This window comes from Dama dama, chromosome 24 (genome assembly GCF_033118175.1).
Source record: "Dama dama isolate Ldn47 chromosome 24, ASM3311817v1, whole genome shotgun sequence".
Classification (NCBI taxonomy): domain Eukaryota; kingdom Metazoa; phylum Chordata; class Mammalia; order Artiodactyla; family Cervidae; genus Dama; species Dama dama.
In genome coordinates, this window is record NC_083704.1 from 35,126,557 (window position 1) to 35,145,909 (window position 19,353).

General features: G+C 40.3%; 1 protein-coding gene across 5 annotated transcripts in view; it reads left to right on the forward strand.

The window, feature by feature from the left end:
* FOXP1 (forkhead box P1) overlaps positions 1-19,353 on the forward strand; it is a 611,298-nt gene that overhangs the window by 221,924 nt on the left and 370,021 nt on the right. For all 5 annotated transcript variants that reach the window (XM_061128081.1, XM_061128082.1, XM_061128083.1 and 2 more), the window contains one exon: positions 5,714-5,809. The gene's annotated coding sequence lies outside the window, so the exon portion shown is untranslated. The remainder of the gene's footprint in view (positions 1-5,713; positions 5,810-19,353) is intronic.

Genomic DNA, 19,353 nt, shown 5'->3' on the forward strand with positions numbered 1-19,353 from the left:
TTTGGAAAATAAAAATATAAACAATTTTAAAGAAAAATAGCACCTAATCCCATTTCCTCCAAGGCAACCTCTGTCCATTTTATTTTTTGTTTTTCTGATGCATATATTTAATATTTATGCAATTGAGAGTCTATTTTAGTTATGATTTTTCTATCTTGCTTATTTCATGTGACATTATAACAATCATCTGCACACATTTCTCTATTCCCATAATTATTTTAATGATTGCAAGATACTCTTTTGTCAGATTGGTTGGGCTATCATTGACTTGCTCTTTTTATTCTGTTGGGATTGACATTTTAGGTAAAATAGATTCATAAAGTTTATCTCTTTTATGTCTTGAACCATCTTGTATACTTCACTGTTGTCATAAAACATTAATGGGGAACTGAGTTTTTGTTTTTTTTTTAAAGCATTTCTCTGCCTGTATATGTCTGTGAACTTTGCCATCCAAAAAAAAATAGTGAACCTTGTTACAACAACTTTACTTTCTTAGGAGAATAACAGAAGATATTTGATGAGTTTTTTTTATGGCATATTCTGTCATTGGACATGTAGCTCCTACACTGAAGTTGGTTAATAAAGAACATCCTCCAAATCCAAGAAAACTCTTTGATTCTAATGTGGGAGAACTTTGTGCCTGATTTTGGAACTTTCAGAGGTTGCCATTTCTTGCTCCCAGCACACCCTTCTGCAGTGACATTTTAAATCTACAAATTATTTATTTTTCTTAGTTTTTTTTTTAAAAAGTCCTTATTATAAGGTTATTTTAAAGTGACTGTTGTAACCTTTACTTTAAGACAAGGACTTGATTATGCTGGTTAAGAAGAATCATCAGCGTTTTCTTCTGTTACAGTGGCACAATTTCCCATTACTTTACATAGGAGAAATGGCAGTGTGTAAAACTTCCAATCAATTTCCTAAGGCAGAAGTTAGCCTTAGAAATGATAGTGATGATCATTTTGTAATACATAAAAATAGTGAGTGTGTTTAACAGCTGAAACTAATAAAATAAGTCGAATTATACTTCCAACAAAAGGAGGGTGATGAAAAAAGAAAAAGCAGTTGGCAAATTATGGCCCTGGGGTCACATCCAGCCCACTACCTGCTTCTGTAAATAAAGTTTTATCAACACACAGAACCCATTTGTCTACTTTTCCCCTTTGGTTGCTTTCCTACTGCAGTGGGAGAGCAGGGTAATTGTCAGAGGGAACTTAGAACAGCTGCCAAAGCTACAGAGTCTAAATTATTCACTGTCTGGCCCTTGAGCGAAAAAGGTTGCTAACCCCTGTTCTCAAATATGACCGAAGTATAGTAAAGTGCCTTATATATACTTCATAACCATCACATTAAGAATGTAAAAATGTTTAAAATATTGATTTGTTGCCAATTAATACGGCCTCAACATGCATTTGTTATTATTTTTTTTAATGTGGATTTTTATTTTAAATCACCAAGAAAATCTGTGACACTTACCCTTTTGTTGCTGGCTTTTCAAAACCTCTGTAGAAGTTTCTGGCGTTCTTCTGATTATATTGGCACTGGGCACTTTCTCCTCATAACTTTTAATTGAAAATATTGTATTATATTTTAGAGCATGTCATGAACTTTGTTCTTTTATAAGCAACAACCAAAAGTGCTTGAGTTAGAAATAAGTGTATTCTGTAAATTTTGGATATTAAGAGCCAAGAGGCATTCACCTAAGAAAATGTCTGCTGAATTGACATTCCCTGACATCAGCTCATATTTCACTTCTTAGAGGCTCAGTGTTCTTATCCATAAATTGGGAATTGGATCTCTTCACAAGGCTATGTGAAGATGAAGTGAAGAAAGATACACTTGACACATTTGGGGACACATTAGCTGACTGTCACCTTTCTCTTTTCTACGCTTAGCATAATTAGAGGAGCTGATAATCACAATTGTAACATACCTTTAGGGATTTTTCCAAATTTACCAATTTACGTGTGGTATTCCTAAGAATCAAGTATAATTTTGGAACCAGGTTCAAATTAGAAAAGGTCTGTGTATTTGAATATGAGATACTTGCAGTTGTAACAGACATTTCTGAGTCTCGGAGGCTTATCTTAATGCAGGTATTATTTGTGAGCCACCTCCATCTAGTGGGGTGGGTATTGGGATGTGGTGGTCTACTCCATGTGGTGTTTCAGGGACCTTGACTCTTACCACCCAGTGACTCTACCATCTTGCAGGCACTGGAGTTCTGCCCTGGACCCCTGGGCCCACAACCCAGGGAAGAGAGAGGGCATTAGAGATAGTGCAGGAGGCTTCTGGGTCAGGATGAAATAACACACCCACTTTCATCTATTTGGCCAGAACTCAGCTGCAAGGACCCACCTAGCTGGAAATACATCCCATCTGTGCACCCAAGAAATGGGTGGAGATTTGATGAACATTTAACCAGTCTCTGCCAGCCTGACCACATCTTCTTGAGTTATTTAGCAGGACACATACTTAAGGCCTAAATTGCAGAGATTGACACTAGTAATGCCAGAACCCTTCTTTCACAGGTACCCGTGTAAATAACATGGGGGGATAGTCATGCTGGGTAGGGACAATCGATCTGTATACTTGTTTAAATAAATTTTTAAAATTCACCTGGGATCTGAATCTTCCCCCACATATTGTATGCCATTTACATAGTTTGGCATTGTGAAATCGCAGATCTATCATAGAGTCGGTTTAGAGATACATGCATAAGAAATATTGCATGCAGTGGCATTTTCATTCCCAAAGTGGTCTATGTGGACTTGTATTTATTTTGCTGTACTGTAAAAGCAGAAGTCATACACAGTGTTGATTGGAATTTTTATCCACGCGGACAGATAGAACATTTGTTGCAATACTACCATTATCATTTACTTCAAAGTGCACATCTTACAATGAACCAGATCAGGACCATTTTCAATTTTTTAACACCTCTCGTGGATCTGTGCCCACCTTTTTTAAGTTATTCCTTTTAAGTGATGATTATATGAATATTTTAGGATTATAATCACCATTAAACGAAGGACAAAATTTATCACACCAAAATAGAAATTTAATTTAAAGTAGAAAGAACTTGATTGCAAGCTTTAGTAGACTGGAAACAAGACACATGAGAGGATATTAAAGCACACTTTTAAAAGACCCTTAAGAGTACAGGTTTACAATAGATTTGGAAAAAACACAGTTGTATTTAGTAATGTTCGCGAAGCTCGTATTTGAGACAGTCTCATCAAACTTTTGTAAGGTTGAAAAGAACACTAAAAGCAAACAAAATTTTTGGTCATTCCATGAAAAAAGTAGCTTTAAAAAAATCTTTATTCAGTACCATAAAGGTGGTGAAGTGTATTTGAGATAGAAGTTGCTCTTAACCTTAAGGTGATTCTGTGGCTTTGGTGAAGAGTCAAGCTTGTACATGGCCGTAGGTGATTAAAAATATTCCTTTCACTTTTCTTGGAACTCTTGGCATTTCCTACTACCTGTCACTTTGTCCTTGACAAAATTTGAGGCCGAAAACAAGTTGACAAGGATGGTTTTCCAATCAGCTGTTCCTCATTTTTTCTTGGGCGATCCTTTGTTATATTCGAGTTCAGATTTACTATTCATGAACCACATTTTAATCAGTGACCATATCCGACAAATGGAAGCTAAGGGCTGGTTAGTATGTTGAAAATAAACACAAGACTCTCATTAATGTCGCTGTCTGAATAATTAGTTGAGCACCGTGTACCGCGCTGTGGCGAAAGCAAGCTGGCTTCTCGCCGGAACGACAGGCTGACAGCCGCGTCCTGGAGTGTGGTCATTAGTGTGGCCCACCATCAGCATCGTGTTACTGTGTCAAATTAGTCAGTGTCCCCTTAGGAGAGGAGCTGGACCTGCAAATTATCCTCCCACAGCCCTGCAAACCGTGTTTGCGAAACCTGCGATCAAGTGCGGGCAAATTATTAACATGGCTCATAAATTAACTAGTTTACAGGCTTATAACATTTTACAAGTAGATAATAAAGGGTAGAAAAGTTTTCCAATTGCTCTGCCCTGATGTGAGGGCTGTGATCCGCCGACGTTTCCCAGAGAAGCCCACAGCTGATGGGTTTTGAAGAGGAGCAAACCCATGGAGTGTCATACTGAATGTCTGGAAAATGTAGGCCCTGAAAGGAAGCCAGTGTAAATCCATTGGAAACAATATAATTAACTTCGTTATCTCATTGCTCTGATGAGTCCATGACAACAGTCCTCTTTCTTGTGGTGGCAGTTGCTCATTAATGAGGTCACCAATTAAGTTTGAACTTTGCCAACTGAAATTATCTGGAAAAATATTTTTGATGCATTCTTATCATGCTCTTAAGCTGCCTTGTTGAAGGGGAATAATGCTAACACAGCATGTTAAACTCATATGAGAATGGTGACTCTGAAGCTGTAATGTATTTGACAAACAGTTTATATTCACATTGATAGCTGATACCTAGAAAACAGTGTGTGGACCAATCTGGCCTGAGTTTCTCTCTTATCAAGAAAAAGCAGTCACTGGGAGCCCCACCGCTTAACTCTCCTCTGAGCCCTGGTAGACAGACAGCCCACATAGTTTCCGGAGATACACGACTATTCAAATCATAAAACTTCATACATCTCCTTTTCGGTTTCAACTTCTCTGTCTGATTAGATTAGAAGACACGTTCGTTCACAGACTCTTGTCTGAGTTTACTGTTAGGAGGAAGCAACACACACACAGGGAAGAGGTCATGCTTTTTGCTCCTCCTGTAGTTCCATTTCCCCTGCCTGACAGCGGGACCCTCCTGTCGTCTTCAGGGTTCTACGGCTGTCATTATCATCTCAGGGATCTGAGCAGAAACGGTCTGGCATGTAAAACCTTGCTACTGACTGCTACTCACAGAAACTTCCTGAACCCGCTTGAGGATGAGTTAACTTGTCTGTCAGCCACTTCAACTTACTTGGCAATGGGTTTGGTGAATACTCCCCTGATAAATACCCACCCCAGCCATGAAGAGGCACAGTCTCAGCACACCTGAGCATACGCACAGGCTGGTGGAGTTGCTGTGTCTCAGCCTTCTTCTGCAGTTCAAATGCAGTGGGAAAGAACTGTAGCCTTTCGCAAGTAAGAGTTGGCGTGTGGATGCAAAGGAGATAGCTTGTCTTTTTTTTTTTCTTTTAAATAAGGTACTTATGTACGTGTGTGTGCGCACATGAGCATGTTACACACATGTTTGGGTCTGTGTCTTCTCTGGTGCTTCTACTGGATGCATTGGGAGAGACTAAAGACCAAAACCCAGAGGAAAATCTTCACTGGGACTTAGGGATCATCTTACCCTTATTTCTCAGGATGAGATAACATTGGAGTTCTGAGAAGTTATACCCCCAAGCAAGAAATGTTTGGAGTTAGAGGAACCAAACTTCCTAAGTAAATAAAAGTGCCTTCGAGAGCGGCAGTTTTACTTGGCTCTATAATGTTTCACACTTTTCTGCTATAATTGTGTACAGAACTCAGATTAGGAGCTAACAGAGTCCTGATTCTAGAACAGAAAGGACAAAATAGATGCTTGTATGTGCAGATCCTCAACTATATACTGAACGTAAAAGCCATGCGTCAATAAGGAAGACCTGAGGCTTACACGAATGTGTTACTTTTGAAGCATTAAAGTTTTTCACTTCCTTTGCTTAACCTCTTCTGTTTTTTGTTTTTTGCTTTCAGTGTCCCTCTGTATGTTACAGTCCTGTGGCATTATGCATGCCCTCAACCAGTGACCTCCAGACTTTTTATGGCTGTGAGACACATTAAAAATTCAGGGTAAGTGACAAACAACACTTGTATTGTGTACTGATCAAAAATTGCCATCCACCCTTGCAGGTGACATGATATTGGAGATAATAATCCCTCAGAAGATAATGGAATGCCCCATTATCTATCATGAGTTCCAAAACCAGCAGGAATAGGTTTATTGCATTCCATGATAGCTTTATGGCTTTGTAGTATAGGATTTATAACTTGGATCATGTGTGTGGAAGTGTGATGCAATAAAGGGTTGGCAGATTTTGTCTCTAAAGGGCCAGATAGTAAATATAGTCAACCTCATGGACTGTAGTCAGCATAGAGAGTAGTATGTTGTAGAGTCTCTTGCAGCTAGTAGAGTCTCTTGAGAGTCTGTTTTGCAGCTAGTCACCTCTGCTGCTGTAGCACAAAACTAGCCATAGATAATAGATAAACTGGGCATAACTAGATAAATAACTGCCCATAAATAGATAAATGGGCATAACTGTGTTCCAATAAAACTTTATTTGCAAAGCCAGGTCAAGAGCCATATTTGGCCTAAAGGCCATAGGTTGTAGACCCCAGATCTAATGGCAAATAGATGGGGAAACACTGGAAACAGTGGCTGACTTTATTTTTCTGGGCTCCAAAATCACTGCAGATGGTGATTGCAGCCATGAAATTAAAAGGCCCTTACTCCTTGGAAGGAAAGTTATGACCAACCTAGACAGCATATTAAAAAGTAAAGAGATTACTTTGTCAACAGAGGTCCATCTAGTCAAGGCTATGGTTTTTCCAGGGGTCATGTATGGATGTGAGAGTTGGACTATAAAGAAAGCTGAGCACAGAAGAATTGATGCGTTTGAACTGTGATGTTGGAGAAGACTCTTGAGAGTCCCTTGAACTGCAAGGAGATCCAACTAGTCCGTCCTAAAGGAGATCAGTCCTGGGTGTTGATTGAAAGGATTGATGTTGAAGCTGAAACTCTAATACTTTGGCCACCTGATGTAAAGAGCTGACTCTTTTGAAAAGACCCTGATGCTGGGAAAGGTTGAGGGCGCGAGGAGAAGGGGACGACAGAGGACGTGGTGGTTGGATGGCATCACTGACTCAATGGACATGGGTTTGGGTAAACTCCGGGAGTTGGTGATGGTCAGGGAGCCCTGGTGTGCTGCAGTTCATGGGGTCATGAAGAGTCGGACACGACCAAGCGACTGAACTGAACTGACTAAACTGAACTCATCTAATGCATCAAAGGAAATAAATGACCTAGGATCAAGATAACTCACTGGGTAGCAGTCTTGAGCAATCTTGAGCAAACAATTTATCAGAGTGAAATGGGAATTAAAAAAACACCTGCATTTACCACTGAGGTAAGAGTAGGATGTAGTTGTAAGGATGAGACATCATATAATGTACATGAAAGGACTTTGAACATTTTGAAATTCCTTACAAATGTAATGGATGCTGTAGACCATCATTCTGCTTTTAATCACATTGGGCTTTCATGAGCTAGATCAGTGTGAGGGAAAGCTCTTTTATTTTCTAAGTCATGTGGTTTGTCTCTACCTTCCTTCAGTTTTGAAATGTTGCTTTAGTAGCAAATATGAATGAAGAGTTATATGGATACATTATGGAAGGCTGAAGATCAAATGCCAATGAGGAACTATTAAATTTCCTTTAATCATCAAATTTGGGAGAGTGTTTTCAGATCTTCCACCTTTAAAATAGCTTTGGATGTCTCCAAGTGTGTTTGAATTTCACAAGTCTTGCATGTCAAAACATAGCGACAGGTTCAGCAAATATGCTTCCCTGGACTAGTGGTACTAATTAAGAGAGAAAGTCATACTTAAACAAACAGTTTGATGAATAGAGGGGTAATCAGAATCTCAATTCATGAATTTTCTAGTTTTTTTTCCTGACAAAATGTAGGATAATCTTTAGCTATGTTTTTATGTCTTTATATCAGATAAGAATGATTTTCTAGTAACACATTCAAGTATGTAAGTTTTAAAAGATTAGTAGTATTTTCTCTGTCATAAAAGATATCAAGGGGAGAGCAATCTGTGTTTCCTGTCTTCGTGCCATCTCTGCTTGCTTGTTCAAATGTTGTTTATTTTCAAGGTCACATTATTGCTGCTGCCTCTCCAGTCATTACTTCTACATCCTGAAAGAGGCGACATTACAGCAAGTAAAAAGAGTAGTCTTCCCAGCTGAGGAAGTCCTCTTTAAATAACTTTCCATGAAGTCTTACTGATGGTTTCTACTTACATCATCTTAGTCACCATTAACATAAGGGTGTCTGATAATTACATCCTTAGACTTGAAGAATTTGATGTCCTAGATCAATTCCAGGTTCTAGTAGTAATGAAGAAAAGGTGTATGATTATTGAGCAACAATTGTGGTTACTTACATGAGATCATGCTATCAGTTTTTCTTCCATGTCTAGTTTTTATTTATTTTGATGAATGCCTTCTTTCTTCTACTGATTTGGTGTGTATAACATCTTACTTGAACTTTATATGTTTGAATTTCAGCTTATTCAATTCTCAGCAGAGATAGGTATCTCAGTAAATATTTTAGGGCTATAATATTATTACTGCAAGTGCCATGGCAAATTCTAAGAAAGAAATTTCTGTCTCAAGAGAGCTATCAACCAAAATTTAAACAGCCAAATTTGTGAATGGATTTTCTGTCCTCTGGATGAAAGGTTTTGTTAAAGCCTGAGTACTAGTGTGAAATCAGAGCTGAATATTCAATGGAAAGGCTGATGCTAAAGCTGAAACTCCAATCCTTTGGCTACCTGATGCAAAGAGCTGACTCATTTGAAAAGACTCTGGTGCTGGGAAAGATTGAAGGCAGGAGGAGAAGGGGACGACAGAGGATGAAATGGTTGGATGGCATCACCGACTCAATGGACATGAGTTTGAGTAAATTCCGGGAGTTGGTGATGGACAGGGAGGCCTGGAGTGCTGCAGTCCGTGGGGTTGCAAAGAGTCGGACACGACTGAGTGACTGAACTGAACTGAGTGCTAGTGTGAGGTCCTAGGACATACTGGCCCTCACTTAATTGTGTTCTTCCCAGTATGTGTGCGGGCTGTCACTGATGACTTTATACTGTCTCTCAGAGTCTGGACAATGCTGTCTACTCTGCATCTCTGATTTTGCTGTTTTGCTGTATATCTGGTGAAAGCTTCCCTTGAAGGACGGGGGAGACCTGTGAATCATTCTCATTTCTCTATTCCAGGTTGGTCTGGACTTTATTCTTGTGAAAATTACTATCTCGCTGAATGAGACTTCCCTTTACTTCCTAATGTAGTCTCTGCCTATACTAGTGGTAGGTGCTCGTGGGACATGGTAGCTGATGCACTCCTAGACATTTACTGAATGCCTGCTGTAGATACAGGAGAGCAATATGGGCAAGAGGGTCTACACTGCAATTAAATCAGCTGAGATTCAGATTCTACCTTTTCCATTTACTGGCTGAGTGAACCTGGAGGGTAAGTTACTTAACCTTTCTGGGCCGTGGCCTCCTCATCTGGGAAATGGGGATACAGATAGGAGATAGATTCCTGTAGCAAATTACTGAGATGGTATGTGTAAAGAGCTTAGTGCAGTTTCTGGTTGGTAAACATTGCCAGTATTGTGCCACACACCCTGGGTGAGGTGGTGGAAATCCCTGTCTTTGAGGAGTTTTTACCATCCTCTGGTTAGTTCATTGGTTCTTGTTTTACTGGCAGACAGTGTATATTTCACAACCATCACGTCTTGCCTAGCATACACTTGGAAGTGTAAGTGAAGCCCCAAGAGTTGACTTGGATGCCCAGTGTCAAGCACACTGCAACCACGTATGGAGCAGACAGCGGCTAACAGGACTTAGATCCCTGGGTCCTGTTTTGACAGTTTCCCCTGAGAGGCATGCAGTGGTTTTTTTATTCCATTTTTTACTTACTCAGACAATGGACCTGCCTAGCAAGCAGAATTCACTAACTGATTTCAAGTTGGTATTGCTGATGATAATCTGAAACTCGAGGTTTCACTCATGCAGGCTGACACTACACAAGGTTGGTCTGGCCTGGCCCCATCCCCGGCCCTGCGTCTGTGCTGAGTCTACAGAGCAGCCTCTGGCCCTTCACACATCTTCTTGGGACTGGCCCTCGGAGGATAGTGGTGTCTGCACACAGAAGCTGCTGCGTGATTGTGACTGAGACTGTCGGCAGTACTCATAAGCAGCTCAGCTGGCTGCGTGTCCCAGAGACTTGACCATGGCTCTCTATTGAGTGGACTTCCCAGGTGGAGCTAGTGGCAAAGAACTTACCTGCCGGGGTGAGGAGCCTGAGAGACGCAGCTTCGATCCCTGAGTTGGGAGGATCCTCTGGAGGAAGAAATTCTCCAGTCTTCTTACCTAGAGAATCCCATGGATAGAGGAGCCTGGAAGACTATAGTCCGTTAGATTGCAAAGAGTCAGACAGGACTGCAGCGACTTAGCAAGCATGCCTGTCTGTTGAGTAGTTGATTCTGTGAAAGAGGTGACTTGAAAGATCTTGCTTTTTCAAGAGACTCTTGGAAACTGTATTTTTGCTCTGTGGTTTCAAATATTTTATTTAGATACTGTTACCATGTTCAGATGTCATAAAATCTCTCTTGCCTCTGGACCATGGGATTCTTTCCCTGGAACAACTTCTGTGTTTCACAGGGCTAACCCCTCTTCTCATCTTTTTTTGTTCAGTTCAAATATCAGCTTCTTGAAGTGACCTTCCCTGACTACCCACATTATAGTTGATTTCCCTCCCTGCCCCCCAACCCCCTACTCTGAGGCATCCAAAACCCTTGTGTGTTTCATTTACTACAGCTTCTGGCACTTTCTGAATATACCTCTTTACCAGGCAGTAGGCAAGGGGCAGGTCTGTCTGATTCAGTGTGGCTTCCTTGTGGCCGACAGTGCCCAGTCAATAGTAGGCAGGCTGGCAGTCAGCATTCATTGAATGGGTCAGAGGATATTTGAGATTTCCCTGTGGATTTCTGTAATTCATAGTACCTAAGGTCAGTTTTCATTACAGTTCCAAAGAATGCTCAAACTACCGCACAGTTGCACTCATCTCACACGCTAGTAAAGTAATGCTCAAAATTCTGCAAGCCAGGCTTCAGCAATACGTGAACCATGAACTTCCAGATGTTCAAGCTGGTTTCAGAAAAGGCAGAGGAACCAGAGATCAAATTGCCAACATCCGCTGGATCATCGAAAAAGCAAGAGAGTTCCAGAAAAACATCTATTTCTGCCTTATTGATATGCCAAAACCTTTGACTGTATGGATCACAATAAATTGTGGGAAATTCTGAAAGAGATGGGCATACCAGACCACCTGAAACACCTCTTGAGAAACCTGTATGCAGGTCAGGAAGCAACAGTTAGAACTGGACATGAAACAACAGACTGGTTTCAAATAGGAAAAGGAGTACGTCAAGGCTGTGTATTGTCACCCTGCTTATTTAACTTATATGCAGAGTACATCATGAGAAACGCTGGGCTGGAAGAAGCACAAGCTGGAATAAAGATTGCCGGGAGAAATATCAATAACCTCAGATACGCAGATGACACCACCCTTATGGCAGAAAGTGAAGAACTAAAGAGCCTCTTGATGAAAGTGAAAGACGAGAGTGAAAAAGTTGGCTTAAAACTCAACATTCAGAAAACTAAGATCATGGCGTCTGGTCCCATCACTTCATGGGAATAGATGGGGAAACAGTGGAAACAAGTGTCAGACTTTATTTTTCGGGGCTCCAGAATCACTGCAGATGGTGACTGAAGCCATGAAATTAAAAGACGCTTACTCCTTGGAAGGAAAGTTATGACCAATCGGGATAGCATATTAAAAAGCAGAGACATTACTTTGTCAACAAAGATCCGTCTAGTTAAGGCTATGGTTTTTTCCAGTGGTCATGTATGGATGTGAGAGCTGGACTGTGAAGAAAGCTGAGTGCTGAAAAATTGATGCTTTTGAACTGTGGTGTTGGAGAAGACTCTTGAGAGTCCCTTGGGCTGCAAGGAGATCCAACCTGTCCATCCTGAAGGAGATAAGTCCTGGGTGTTCATTGGAAGGACTGATGCTGAAGCTGAAACTCCAATACTTTGGCCACCTCATGCAAAGAATTGATTCATTGGAAAAGACCCTGGTGCTGGGAGGGGTTGGGGGCAGGAGGAGAAGGGGACGACAGAGGATGAGATGGCTGGATGGCATCACTGACTCAATGAACATGAGTTTGAGTAAACTCCGGGAGTTTGTGATGGACAGGGAGGCCTGGCGTGCTCGATTCATGGGGTCACAAAGAGTCGGACATGACTGAGCGACTGAACTGAACTGAACTGAAGAGGTCTGCGTCTGAGTGAGAGAATAAGAAAACAAAGAAACCCGTCCAGATCACCTTTATTATAGGAGTGGAATCCTACCCCCGGGTTTTCTCTTGGTAGCTTCCTCTCTACATTGTACGAGGTTTTGGTATTCTGTGTGTCCCATCCAGAAAGGGTTATGCATTATCTTCCCCATGAAGACAGAATCATTTGCTGTCTGGTCCTAAAGCTTATGGTGGGCGGTACAAGTTAATTAAGGACATTGAATTGCAAGCTCAGATCCCAGCACTCTCATTGCCTGGTTCTTTGTTCTTGGACCAGTGTCTCTCCCTGCTCCCCTCTCAGTATACTTACCGAGGCTGGGGAACTAGCATGCCTCAGCTCATGGTGTTCATGCAAGGATTAAGGGAAATAATATGTGTACAGTGCTTTGTACAGGGACTGGAGCACAATCATGATGCTGTTGACTTAGAAAGATTATCAAAAGGGTACTGGGAACCTCACTGGCAAAACCCATATTGCACTCTCTTGCGATCATTTTAATGGGGGAAAAGATGATGAAGAGCCTTAACTCCCTGCTAGAGTCACTCATTTCATGCACTGAGAGAACTTTAAAAGGTGCAACATGATCAAGGAGTGGGGTGAACTGTCTTACACTTGTTGTTGACATGTTGACTCTTGGATGTTAGGGATCTGTTTCAGATAAGGCCAGTTATAAACCGCAGATGCTGGGACGGCTCAGTGTTTGAAGCCTGATCCACATCCAAAACCCACTGTGAGTTTGCGGAGTTCAGGGTCCTACAGTATCCGTACACTGCCTGCCTGGGGAGGTGTTTCATCCTTAAGTTAATCAGAGCTTGTTTGATCCCCTGCCTTGTTATAGACCATGTCTTAAGTTGGCTGTAAATTCTAATTAAAAAAGAAATTACACTCTTGATGGATTGGTCCTGAAAGTTTACATAGCTCTTTTTTGATAGAAAATTCAAGGCTATATGGATTGAAAGGATGTAGAAATATATGTCTTTCATTGAGCTCTGACTTCTCTCACTTGCTTAAGGCAGAGGGTGTGTTAACAGTTGTGTTGTTCGCTGGGCCAGATTGAACTGTGCTGTTCATTGTGCGTTTGCTTGGTGGAAGCAGCACAGAGACGGACTTGTCTCTGTCTGTATCCCACAGCTTTTAGTGGTAAGAGATGGCATTTATGTAATCATACTCTCCTTTATTTGTGGAAAGGTTATCAAGTAAAAGAACCATGAATTTTTCTTGATTTATAATTTGTACCCTCTCAACTTGTAAAAAAAAAGAAAAAAAGCATGAGTTTAGGGCATCAGATTTGGTTCCTAGTACCCTTTTTAGAAACAAAAAAAGTAAAGTTCAATAAGCAGGAGTTAAGTGAAGCAAATGATTAAGGAAAAACTTTTATTAGACTTGTAACAACCCTTGGAGTGGCAAAGACCCAGGATTTTTCCATCTTGAAAAACATGCAACATCCCTGTCTGCCAAATACCATTTCAGAAACTAAAACAGCAATCACAAACGGGGAAACCAATCCATGTAATTGGAGACTTCATTCATGTTATTTACATGAGGATCCTGGTAACCTGGATCAGCCCTTATGCAGCCCTCTTCTCAATATCCTGATGCGTGAGTGTTAGCGGGAAAGACTAAGAATGTTCTGAGGGTTTTTCTCTGATGTTTTGAAATGTTGCTGTGTTTTCTGGGTCCAGTTCAGTGTACCTCTCGAGGCCTGGCGAGTCTGGTTGTGATGCTCTGGGGCTAGAATTTCTCTTTACTTCCTCTTACGGTCATCATTCATCTTTTACCCTGAGTGTTCCAATTAGAAGAGATGGTACCTCGTCCTTGCCCATATCTGTCCCAGACCATTCATTACCCGTGACACCAATGCATTCCTCCACTTCTGACTCAGTTCTTAAACATGATAATTAAAAAAAAAAAATCTGGGTAATATTCCAGTGTGTAAAAGTCCCACGTCTTCTTTCTTTATTCATCTGTCAGTGGGCATTTAGCTTGCCTCCATGTCCTGTCTCAATTGTAAATAGTACTGCAGTGAACCTTGGGATGCATCTCTGTTTTGAATTATGTTTTTCTCGTGGTATGTGGGATTGCTGGGTCATATAGTAGTTATGTTTTTAGTTTCCTAAGGAACTTTGCTACAATGGAATATTACTCAGCCATAAACAGTAACAAAATTGGGTCATTTGTAGAGATGTAAATAGACCTAGAGTCTGTCATACAGAATGAAGTAAATCATGAAAGAAAGACCACCTATCATTTATTAATGCATATATGTGGAATCTAGAAAATGGTACAGATGGACTTACTTGCAGGGCAGAAATAGAAATGCAGATGTAGAGAATGGCCACACGAACACTGTGGGCTAGGGTGGGATGAATTGAGAGATTGGAATTGACATATACACTCTACCATGTGAAAGGCAGACAGCTGCAGCATAGCACAGGTAGCTCAGCTGGGTGCTCTGAGGTCACCTAGTGGGTGGGATGGGGGTTGTGGGAGCATGTCCAAGAGGAAGGGGATATATACACACACACATATAGCCAATTCACTTCATTGTACAGCAGAAGCCAACAAAATATCATAAAGCAACTATACCCCAAAACAAAAACACCCAAAAGAGGGGAAAATAAACAAACCTAGAATAAAGCATGCTTAGACCTTCTTGGCTTTCTGTAGCTGTAAATGCCCAGAAGAAGGTTGCATTTCATGTTATTACTAATCCTTGTGTGTGCAGTTTCCCCATTCTCCTTCTAAGTAATGAGACAGAAAAGTAGAATTTTCAGGACTCCGGAAAACTTAATAGTGAGAAAGTCTAAAAACCAGCAGTGAGGAGAAACACTCTAATTTGTAAGACGTCTACCCTATAATAGCTGCCTTTACTGGGAGCTTATGTATAAACTCACACAAACTCTATGAGACAGGTACAATTCTAAAAAGTCCGTTTTACAGATGAGGAAACTGAGGTGTTCTGAGGTGAAATGACTCCCTTAGACTTCTCTGCTTGTTAGAAATAGAACTGGGATTTGAACCCAGCTACTCTTCCTCTCTTGCCATTGCTCCTAACCACTACACCATATTGTCTTCACCTTGTAGGCATCTTCTCAGGGTATTAATTTTGCAAGCATCGTTTTGTGTTAACATGCATTTTTCACTCTGGGGCTGCTTGTACACTGCATGTTGAGACTTTATGCTTCCGTGTCATCTAACTGGATCTGTTTAATCTTGGTAGACTTTTTGAAATGCTTTAATTCTTTTTGGTAGTACAAGAGCTATGGGAAATAAAAGCATGTCCTGGTGCGATTCAGAACAAGGACAGCCACTTAATTGGCGTTCTCCGGTCTCTAACTGGGCCTGCCTGTTAAGACATTTTTCTCTAGATCTTTGAGTCATTTTTCTCTGGTACATTATTTTAATTAACCTCATCTCTGCAGCCCTCATTTTATTTCATGTTAGCCTCTGACCACTCAATGATTGATTTGTTCCGCTCAATCACCTGTATGGGAAAGTGTGGCAATCGAGAGGGCCCCCTTCCCAAAGCAGCAGTCTTATACCTGGGACTTTTTCCCAGCAAGCAGATTCAGAATTTGTTTTGTTTTTAGTTATTGAGATACATTCACTTTGAAGGCTGTTAATTTACCGGGGTGAAGATTTGGATACTTAGAGGTAACACTGGCCGACAATTAGGAAGTCTTCGGTTGCTTGGTCAATAGAGTCCCAGAGGCAGAAGCCGTATGCCAAGGACTTTGATGTTCAAAAATAGAGAGGATAGATTTTAAAAAGTAAAATATTTAACTTGACACTATATATAAAAGCCAGTTGCAAAAGACCAGCAATTACGCTGCTTTTACTTAAGGGGTTTGAAGCACCTGTAATCTCTCTGTTCACACAAACAGCAGACCATTTTTAATATCTGTGCCTTAAAGTACTGAGCCCACCACTTGTTAGATCTCTTGGGTGACACTTGTGACCAGCTCAGGCATAAAGAGGAATTAACTGGCTCATGAATCTGAAAAGTTGGCTAGTAAAGTGAGCTCAGGCACATCTGCAGTAGGGGTCGGATCATGCTCTTGAGTCTTGGTCTCAGAATCTTGGCTGTGCGATGCTCTGTGTTGCTTTCATTCCTGGAAGTGTTGACCAGACTGTGGCAGATAACCATTCTTCAGTCCGCTTTCATACAAACTCCAGCAGAAAGGCATCTTTTCTGATGAGTTCTAGCAGCTCCCATAAAATTTGGATCTTGCTGGTTCTGTGATTGATCCCTTGTGTACCATGTGCCTGTCACAGAAATAACTCTCTCTGGTTGGAGCAGGAATAGATGGGGGGAGCTGTGAGGGGTCTGTAGCATGGTGTGGGTCATGCGCTTGTCTCAAGAGTGGTAAATGACCTTTTACCTGCACAAGATGATGGAAAGTGGGTGAAAGGGGTGCTGATCTCAGAAGAGGGGGACAGTATTTTAGGAAGATACAGTGCATGTTGTACTTTTCTTTTTTTTTTTTAAACACAGAGGCCCTTTTTTGTTTTGTAATAATTTCAAACTTACGGAGAAGTTGCATGAGTAGTTAAGGAATTTTCCAAAAGAAATCCTTTGCCTGGATTCAACATTTTGCTCCTTGGCTCTCCCATTTTTCATCCATCTGCCTCTAGAATACACATACACATATTTATACCTATACATAACTGATTTTCAGAACCATTTTAAGAATTGATTACAGATGTCATACCCTTTTATTCCTAAATAAATCACTGGGTTTTTTTCCTAAGAACAAGGACATTCTTTTTTCATAACAACAGTACAGTGATCAAAAGTGAAGTCGCTCAGTTGTGTCTGTCTCTTCGTGACCCCATGGGCTGTAGCCTACTAGGCTCCTCCGTCCATGGAATTTTCCAGGCAAGAGTACTGGAGTGGGTTGCCATTTCCTTCTCCAGGGGATCTTCCCAACCCAGGGATCAAACCTAGGTCTCCTGCATTGCAGGCAGATGCTTTACCATCTGAGTCACCAGGGAATGATCAAAATTAAGAAGTAATATTGATGCAGTATTAATAAATTATAGTCTAACGTCAATCCCTATTCAAATTTAGTCCCATTGTACCAGTCATGTCTTTTATATCTGTTTTTTTTCCTTGTCCAGGATCGCTCAGAAAGGCACTGTACTTGATGCATAGTAAAGACACAGAATTACAGAGTTGGAAGGTACCTTTAAATATCTTATAGCCCAGCTACCCGTGAGTGTCATCTGAGATGTTCCTCATGAAGGTGTCTGTCTAATACTTGGGCATCTCCACTGACATTCACTGTGAGGAGGTGTGTTTTACCTCAAAAATACTATCATGCCTCTGTCCTCAAGGAGCCTGGGCATCATTCATTGCTTTCCTCCTATCTGCCCATCTGTCCAACCATCCGTCTACTGTCTGTCACTGTTGTAGGTCCTAAAGCAAGGTCTTTGATTTCAACATACTTATATCTACAAAGTGGACAGAAAGGTCAGTTGAAATACAGTGATAGAGGAGGCACAGGAATACTGATGGATTGTGTATATGAGGTTGGGGAGGGAGCGCAAGAAGAGGCAGGTGTTGCTGGGACCCTGGAGAATGAGTAGGAGTTGCCAACTAGCCAAGGAAGAAATGATCAGATTGGTGGACTTCCTACCTCCTCTAGGACTAATTTGTACTGACTGGATTGGAATGACTTGGGGAAAATGGCTTATAAAATATCTTAGCCCATGACTATATTAAAATATATTCAGTACATGTCTTTTAGGCCATATCAGTGATATTAGTGATGGGAAATAGCTGTAAATGAAAGATCTTTGTATAGACTAGCCATATGGCATCTTTCAGGTTACCCCAGTTTTCCTTTTTTCTAATAAGTACATGAGAAATGTGAATTAATAAAGCTTCCATGAGTAAAATTTTGGTGAGTTAAAGTAATAGAGTTTTTAATTACACTTCTCTAAGAATTTTGAAAGGATTAGATATTATTATTAATTAGATATATTTACAATTTAATAATATGATAGTTATTAATTATATATATTATTCATATATTCTTGTGGACAAAAAGAGTAAATACTCTAAATTTCAACTTTCAGGCCTGTTACCTGAAGATAAAAATAGTACCTTCTCAAGCGTTAGGTCATGTGGAGAATAAACATATTGATCAGTGTGAAATAGTGAACATGATGCCAGCACCTCGTAAGCACATAATGGATATTACTTATTTTCAGGGCTTGTCTGTGATTTTTACCCCTTAGGTTGTCAAAGGCTTATCAAAGTAATTTATATTGTATTAGTGACTAATAACTAGTTGATCTAAAAATGTTTTTCCATATTACTCTGAATATATTTTTTATTTTTACATATTACTTCTATTATAAAAATTAAGGATATTAAAGATGGTAAGATTTAGCAAAGAACTTTTAACTCCACATGCTTTTAATGCTTTCCTGAATTAATAATTTTCATGTCCATCATATTTTCTCCTTGGCCCACAATTCATCCCATATTTGGATCTTGGCAAATGATGACTTGGTTAATTAGGCAGTCTGTTAACTCTGATTACTAAGTTATAGCAGATCAGCATAGAAGCATCACTGTGCAATTTGGATTAAAAGGCTCTTCATTTTATCAAAACAAATTTACATTTAGGGATAAGTATGTAGAAATGCATTAAGTTAAAATGATGCATTTAATAAGGAAAATTTTTAAAGGATAAAGAATTATTTCCTCCAACAAAGTTATTTTTTATTATGACATTCGTCACATTATCTTTTGCTGGAAATAGACTTAAAAGCTTGGAATTTTCTTTTAAAGCTTGAAAATTATAACTGATTTAATCCCTTTATTATACAAATATGATGGATGCATTGCACTTTTATTTAAGCATAATTTAGTGTGGCGATACATGGTTATATTTCCAATTCTGACCACAGTGGCCTCTGATACTGGACTTACCTGTGGAAATGAATCTTGACTGAGTTGGCGGGAGGAATTAGTGGGTTACATTAAGGCTCGCTGTCTTTCATGGCTGAAGGCATTGACAGTTATTAAATAAGATTGGGCCTCCGTAGTCCTCCTCTCTCTTATTTAATAGTTCATCGTCACTTAAGGGCAGTTGGAGTATCAAAACCTTGCTAGCTTATTCCAGCTCTATCTCTGCCTGCCTTCTTTCTTTTCTTAGCTCATTAACACTGAGCCTT